This window comes from Wyeomyia smithii, chromosome 3 (assembly GCF_029784165.1).
Source record: "Wyeomyia smithii strain HCP4-BCI-WySm-NY-G18 chromosome 3, ASM2978416v1, whole genome shotgun sequence".
Lineage (NCBI taxonomy): Eukaryota > Metazoa > Arthropoda > Insecta > Diptera > Culicidae > Wyeomyia > Wyeomyia smithii.
In genome coordinates, this window is record NC_073696.1 from 124,718,794 (window position 1) to 124,727,150 (window position 8,357).

Below are 8,357 nucleotides of genomic sequence, written 5' to 3' on the forward strand. Positions count from 1 at the left end.
CAATCCTGACCTCCGTCTTATGGAGCGCTAGCTCCAGTTTCTTGGAATGCATACAGCGTAGCCGTCAACTCGACCTCTTCGATCGACTCGCTGTAGGCTTCTAGCGTTATGTCGTCCGCAAAGCCGATCACCCTGTCTTATATTAAATTACACAACATCAGGCCCAAGATGAAACGTTGCAGAGCTTTAACGGTGAATGGGATGCATTTCTGACCCGTGTTTTCTCCGTGTTGTACACCAGAACTCAATTTCGGAAGTAATTTTCCAAGATCATGTACAACGACACCGGCATGCTCCTAAGCTCTGACGCTATTGAACGCATTCTTCACGTCAAGCGTGACGATTGCGCGATAGCGAACACTCCTTTCTTACGCTGAAGTGCTACCTCCGTCGTTCTTGTGATGAAAACTGCTTCCTGCTTGGAACTACCCTTTCCGAAGCCGTGCTGGTCACTTGCCAGACTGTTTACACAGTCTGTGTACATCGCCGGTCTGTTGAGGATAATCCTCTCAAGTACCTCGTCCGCCGTATCTAGCAAACAGATAGATCTTTATGCCGATGGATTTTCTGGCGGTATCTTGGTCTTCGGCAACAGGACCAGTCTGTGACGTTTCCACTTTTCCGCGAAGAAGCAGTCATCTGCATAAACTCACTTTCAGGGAGTTGGCGATGTTATATTTATCGATGTTATATTTATTTATTTATTTATTTATTTATTTGATGTTTTCATCTGGCTAAATATGCCTCAATGAACTTTTCGTGATGAGGAAAAGCCCTTTTGAGTCACAGTATGTTACTCAAAAAGGCATAAAAACCTCATATCTTTTCTTACTCTACAAAATCATTTACAAAGTATAATCAAGAACGAATACAAAAAAAAAGAACAAGTAACATGATTTGATTGGTCAGTCAGTATAAATCTATCATTAATTTTATAGTTAATTTCGTAAAATTCTCGTCATTGAAGTTCTCGCCCTCTATTCAGAAGTTTACGTTGAAATGCCGCATTAGAGAAGTTGAAATCGTAGAGGTGGTAGACCTCATTGAAGCTGGTAGCCATAAAACGGATCGGCTCATGGCGACCGTATTCCGTACGCCGGGCATCGAGAGAGAGAAAATCCCGCTGCCGTAAAGTCCTTTCAGGTGCGTAAAAATTAAGTTGCGTCAGAATTTGCTCAGAATCAGCGTCTCCTTTCAGTATTTTTCCGACAAAAACAGCCTGAGCAACGAATCTCCTGTGTTCTAGTGTGCTTAGACCCAACAGGTTACACCGGTGTTCATATGGTGGCAAGTTCACTGTATCTCGCCATGGCAAACGTCGAAGAGCGTATTTTACGAATTTCTTCTGCACTGATTCAAATCTGTTTTTCCAAGTGTGCTGATATGGGCACCACACAACTGCATTGGACTCTAAAATCGAGCGCACTAAAGCACAGTACAGCGACCGCATACAGTGAGGATCGCAAAATTCGTTACATATTTTAAACATAAATCCGAGCTGTCTGTTGGCTTTAGTAATTATTTTGTCGTAGTGAAGGTGAAATGAGAGTCCAGAATCGAGTATTACTCCCAAATCTCGAATGTGGTCAACTCGTACAAGAGGTTGGTTGGAAATGCTGTAGTTGTAAATGATTGGGTTCAGATTTCGATGGAACGTTATTGCATTGCATTTATTGATGCTAATTGTTAGAAGATTTCTCGAGCACCATTCTTCGAAAATGTTGATCCATTGTTGGAGCACATGACAATCATCGATGCGTTTCACAGTTTTGTATAATTTTACATCATCCGCATAAAACAGCCGACATCCCGGTGGCAGTAAAATCGACAGTTCATTGATAAATATTGAGAACAGAAGTGGACCGAGGTTGCTTCCTTGTGGTACGCCTGACATGTTGGAGAAGCTTTTAGATGATACGGATCCGATCTTGACACAAAGCCGTCTGTCCGTGAGATAGGACCTGAACCAACTAATAAGACCATCGGAGATACCAAGTTTACTTAATTTTAGAAGCAATATGCCATGATCAACTCTATCGAAAGCAGCTTTTAGATCAGTATATATTGCGTCAACCTGAGAACCGGCATCAATATTACGTAGGCAGTATGAAGTAAACTGAACCAGATTCGTGGAAACGGATCGTTTGGGGTAAAACCCGTGTTGGTCAGCTGATATATAGTTTTTACAGCTCGAGAACAGTACTTCATTCATAACGATCTCAAATACTTTGGAGCAAGCACATAATGACGTTATGCCGCGATAGTTTGCAATATTTTGCTTTTCTCCTTTTTTATGCACAGGGAACATGATTGACAATTTCCAGCTGGTGGGGAATTTGCCTTCACGGAGAGACTTGTTGAAAAGTAACGTCAATGGCTGGAGTAATGAGCTCGTGCATCGTTTCAGGACACAGGATGGTATTCCATCTGAGCTGGGTGACGTAGAAAATTTCATCTTGGAGATAGCGGATTCTACCTGTTGGTGGTTTACAATAAAATTCCTCAGTTCACATGCGTTGGTAGGGGTATCTCTACACGCATCTGTAGCTTGCTGAGCGGAGGCAGTGTAGTTGTTGAATGCGCTTTGAAAATGGGTGGCGAAAAGTTCGCATTTTTCAGAAGGGGAGCATGCTACGTCATGATCTAGAAACATCTCCACGGGAAGCCCATTATCCTTCCGTTTGGAGTTGACGAAAGTCCAAAACTGCTTAGGATTTTTACGGAGATTATCTTGTGTTCTAAGGGAATAACGTTTATATAGATATCGGTTGTAGAGGCGGTAGTTATTGCTGGCACGCAAAAATTGTTGCTTATGGAACGGGCAACGGGTTCTACTATAATTACGCAGTGCCCTAGATCTTATACGCTTGAGACGCCGTAAATGAGCATTTCCCCAGGTTGGTTTAAAAAGAGGTCTACAAGCAGGAACATGTTCAACCAACGCATTGTTAACAAACTGCGAGAAAAAGTCAACTGCCTCGTCAATGTTGTCTGCAGTATCTAAGAACGTCCAGTCCATTCGAAGAAAAATTTCGTTCAACGCTACGTAGTTAGCTCTGCGATAATCCAGTACAGTGTCGTTAGAGTAAGGTTCAAAAGCGGTCGGAACAGGTAGTTTAGCTTCAACTACAATGACAGGGTGGCCAGGGTCTACTGGAGTTAGCGGTTCTATGCCTTCAAATAACTGACAGTGTCCTAGAAGTGAGTCCGATATTAGTACTAAGTCAAGCAACCCTCTTTGTGTGTTTAGAATTTGGTTAATCTGTTTCAAACCATTCTGACTAAAGCCATCGAGTAGTGTCGAACATGCAGCAGAGATGTGTGACTCAAAAACATCCACAGTGAGATAATTGCGAGTGGTGAGGTTCCATACTAGACCAGGCTGATTATAGTCGCCAAATAGAAGCGCATGATCTTGTTCTTTTAGGTTAGAAAAAATAGCTCTGACTGAATCAATGTGCTTGTTTACGCTTGCCAAATCACGATGAGTTCCTCCTTTGGAACCTTGGCCTTCCCCTCAACCTCTGTGAAAAAGACGTCTAGCGAGGTGATCTATTTGCGTTTACGAACTTTATATCATATTTGAGGCGCCTAGCTTACGTTTCATTAAAAGCTCACGGAGCTTCTCCTCCAGGTCAGGGGTTTTGTCGTTTGTCAGTTCGTATACGTTGATAAGACTGTCGTTGAAGCAGGTTCGGATTGAAGGGGGGGGGGGGGGGGCGGTGGTCAAGGGGGCAATTGCCTCGGGCCTCCCGACTCGAGGAGCACCCCTAGACGAAGTGAAGACTTTTTTTTTGGTCGTCACCTTCAACTTCAAGCGGAATGAAGGCGTAGCATAATTTTTCGTCGAAATTTTTTGAATGAAAAGGGGTTCACGAAAAAATCTGTCCCGGGCTTCCCAACGCCCAAATCCGGCCCTGCGTTGAGGACTCTGCCCTTGGTTCTCAACATACGTGAGGGTCGACCTCGTGAGAGCATATACCGCTAGGAGCTCACGTTCACCCGTCTTCGGTATTTGGGTCTTTGGCGATTGTTCCGATTCAATTTGATTACTGGATTATTGGTAGTCCAGTCTCACGACGCAGCTGCTATCCTAGATGTATCTGGTGAAACACCGCATTCCACAGCTCCCATCCGAATCACAGTTATACAGCGCCTATTATTGCAAAATAATCCACGTGTTGACCATGTGGTTTAGGAATGGCTTCTATGAAGATCAGTATCGTATCTTAAGACCAACGGGCATACATGTTTTACTAAATATGAATTTGAAAACACGGCATTATTCACCTACTAAACAAACTAATTTTGCAATTAATCGAAACGCTAGACGAAAAAACTAGTATTCTTTGCACACAAAACAACTCCGTTCAGTGGTTGCCTGTCTTCCAGCTCCATCCCGATCAGAAGAGCATAAATAAAAATTACAAAATTCTATCAACGCGAGATGCAAATAACATATTTTGATAGTATAATCTTTTCTGTTATAATTTCTGTTATTTTAACACCTAACGGGATCAAATTGAACACACAGCCTATAAGATTTTTTTCGTAACAAACTAACAGCTTCTGTTACATTTTTGTTTTTTCTTTCTGATCGGCATACCACCGAATTGATCCAGAACTTCGTGTTTCTCTGCATTGTACTAGCTTTTATAATTGCAATTCAGAAATTATTTACCGCTTGCAAATGATCAGCATTTACTAATATTAATCATGTGAACTGCTCGAAGTAATTGATAGGTGTTTGTTAACGACGTAATTGATATGAACCAATTCGAGTTTTAAGCAAATATTAAGTGCATACTGAGACTGCAGATCACTGCTAGGAGCAACAAATTTCACCTTCCGTTCAACCTGTTAGTTAGTCTGGCTTGAAAGGGAAAGGTGTTTCACATCTTCGTACATCTGCGAAGGGAACACGTGCAAGTGCACGGACCATTCTTATGCTGAATGTACACCTCGTTAATCACTTCCAAAATGGCAAATTACAATCTCTAATTGCGCCACCATGCTTCGATCCTAAGAATGTCGCTCCGACCGCGTGCGTTTCTGCTTTAGGGACGTTCTGGGTAGACATCATATGACTAAAAATAATTGATAAATGTATGCCTTGGGCCACATAATTGCATGGTGGATAGCAGCCTTTGTGGTGCGCTTTCTGGCGATTTTCGTTATGTCTTACGCTTATCAACCGAGGCCGACCGTTGAATGAGAAAAAACATGTGCGTTTACTAAAGAAGCTGGTTTTATGGTTGAATCAGGTGTTTTTCAGTATAGGAACACGAGACTTTTCGGGGCTTGTTTGAGTTGCGCTATCACCATAACGCTATATACTGTTGAAGCTGGGTGCAAGAAGTGTCTTGATTATTAAATGATGTAATGATTTGCTATTGTTTTAATTATTCAATGTTTACTGAATCTATGATACTGCTTTTTTATAGAAGGTTAATGCCAGGCTTGAATTTGAGGAAAAGTGTGCTGAAATCTACCTCACCTATTGTTAACGTTTCTCGATCCTTAGGTGCGCGAAATCAAGGACGCACAAACTAATGACTTCGCCCGAGGCTTGGCTCGTTCTTCGGGTGGATTGCAGCAACAGCCTTGGAAGTACAACGATTGACCCCGTTGCCTCTCCTTACTGGCATCGGCATCAGCTGGAACAGCAACGAAAAGATGAAAATATTCACCAAATGCAGGACCGCGTGCAGACGTGTCCTGCAAGAGAGCAATTTGTTATCAAGTAATGATTATTATGATTATATTTTGTTGCTTTTCCGAACGATGTCAGGCACTGAAAATAATGTCTTACAGTCAAAGTTGTGACAGTCCGGGTGGTGCAATTTATGGTTTATGTCCTTCTCGTGGTTCCAGCACGAAGGAAATAGGCAAGTATTCTGAATGTCTGTAGGCAGCTGAAATTGATGAAATTGAACCAATCAGATGGAGAAATCGTTTATGTCGTTGAAAACACTTTTACTTGCGGTAATCACAAACATGAAGATAAATTTGAACCTAAAAAGTACAGCTCTGTATTTATCAAATTTTGTTTCAAGAAGGCATTCATTCAATAGCCGAGATAATTTTGTTCCATATTTTTTGGTAAAAAATCAGCTTAATATTCGTGTATGGGCAACGGAGCAGATCGAGCGGTGACGGAATTCAAAAAGTTTCACCTGCGGTATTAAAATTTTTTGGCAAGCAACGGTCCAATTTCAAGGCAAACTGTTCAGTCATCATGAAAAAAAAAAAAAAACGACGGATCGGCGTTAGTGAAGATAGAGTTTTAGCATAGAAATTGCATGGAAATTAATGCATCAGCCATTCTGTTCGTTTGAGGCATTTTCTGGGGCATTTCAATAAGTCCGAACGGGGTTTCTCGTTGGTTCAAATATGGATTTTTAATTTTTTCTCGATCGAACTTGCATAAAGTGCATCTTCTTAGAGTCTATATCGTCAACAGGTAGTTTCACTGTGCTTCCTGATTTCATCACACATTAGACAATCTGCCATGTAAATGACCGTCTCGAGGCTAAGTTTTAAATAAAATTCTTTGAAGATAACACTGGGCGACAAAGTGAGAAAAAGTGTATTCCTAAAGCTCAAAACGGAAAAAATGGAAGATTTTAACTATTCAACCATTCCTATGAATTTTAGTACCCCTGGACTTAAGACGTAAAATTAAAAATGATATTTAAGAGAAAAGAAAAAAAAGAAACAAAAAAAATATTTTTCTCATTCAAACAAATGGATAGGATTAGGATTTTGTTTTCAAAAATGTAAGAGTATGACTGGTCGTTGAATCTAATCACTGGAAAAAAATAACATATACATATATACAGGATGTTCAATAAGTTCGAATACAACCTTCCATCGTGGTGTAGATGCGTAACATGTGCAGTCTGTGTATTGTTATTAGTGTTAGCATTAGTCTCATATAGAGCTGACGCGTATGGTGTCGACTTGCAGACATTTTTTGTTTGTTAATCGCACACAACAAAAGGTTACTGCGAAGTAGTAAAAAAGTTGTTTGCGGTCAGGAGTTTCCTGATGAGAAACTCTTTGTCTTGCAACAGCCACACAATGTCCAAAATGATCAGCTGTGGGCGTCGATTTTGGCTAGCATCCCTCCGTCTTACATAAACAATCCAGAGTGCCGCGTCGGTGCTGGTTTGGGGCCGTATCCATCGCGTGGGAAGCTTTCACTGGTGTTTGACGAGAAAAAACGTGAAAATAAACGCCGTGTGCTTACTTACTTTACTTACTTTGTTGGCTAACGGAACGTCCACCGGTCTAGGGCCGAACGAATTAGAGATGTCCAGCTTCTTCTGTCTTGGGCAGTCGTTCTCCAGTCTCCTCGTACACCAGCAGCTCGTGCATCTTCTTCCACCGCGTGCGAGGCCTACCACGGAGTCGACGGCCTCTTCCTGGTTCTCTACTGAAGATAGTTTTGGCGGCTCTCTCGTCGAGATTCTGGCCATATGTCCAGCTTACTGAAGCCTGCCCCGCTGTATTACCTGCACTATATTAGCATGTTTGTATACCTGGTACAACTCGTGGCTCATGCGTCTACGCCACACTCCATCTTTTAGTTTACCGCCAAGTATCGATCGCAGAACTTTACGCTCAAAAACTCCGAGCACTCGTCGATCAGCTTCCTTCAGCGTCCATACTTCATGTCCGTGAAGGGCCCCCGGGAGTATCAGCGTCCTATACGGCGCTAGTTTTGTGCGAGTTTGCAAAATACGGGACCTTAGCTGGTTACGTAGTCCGTAGAAGGCCCTGTTCGCAGCTGCAACTTCACGGCTCATATCGTTGTCACATGTCACAAGCGTACCAAGATAAACGAATTCGTCAACCACTTCAAATCGTTCCCCATCTATCTTCACCTCAGCACTAACACCACGGGGACTCCCACGCTCTCTGCCAGCTACCATGTACTTCGTTTTGGCAGAGTTAATGACAAGTCCCAATCTCGCTGCTCCCCTCTTAAAAGGTATGAAGGCCTCCTCCACGGCCTTACGGTTGATACCGATGATATCGATGTCGTCCGTGGTTGAGGTACAAATCGAGTCTTGTGGTTGTTCAGAAACGTTTGTGTTTTTTTGATGTACTGTGATGATATTTTCTCTGGCCAAAACACATACTTTTCATCTGTATGGTGTTTTGAAAGAAATAGAATCATAATGTTGTTGAAACATTTGTTCCGGTATATATATCGATTGATAGCCAAACCACTAGGCTTGGTTTACCGTGAACTTTTCGCTAAAATTGTTGTGCAGTTTATAGCGAACCGTACAATGCGCTTGCGGAATACTCTTTGTTTGGACGCCATTTTGAACCAAACTGAGCATGCA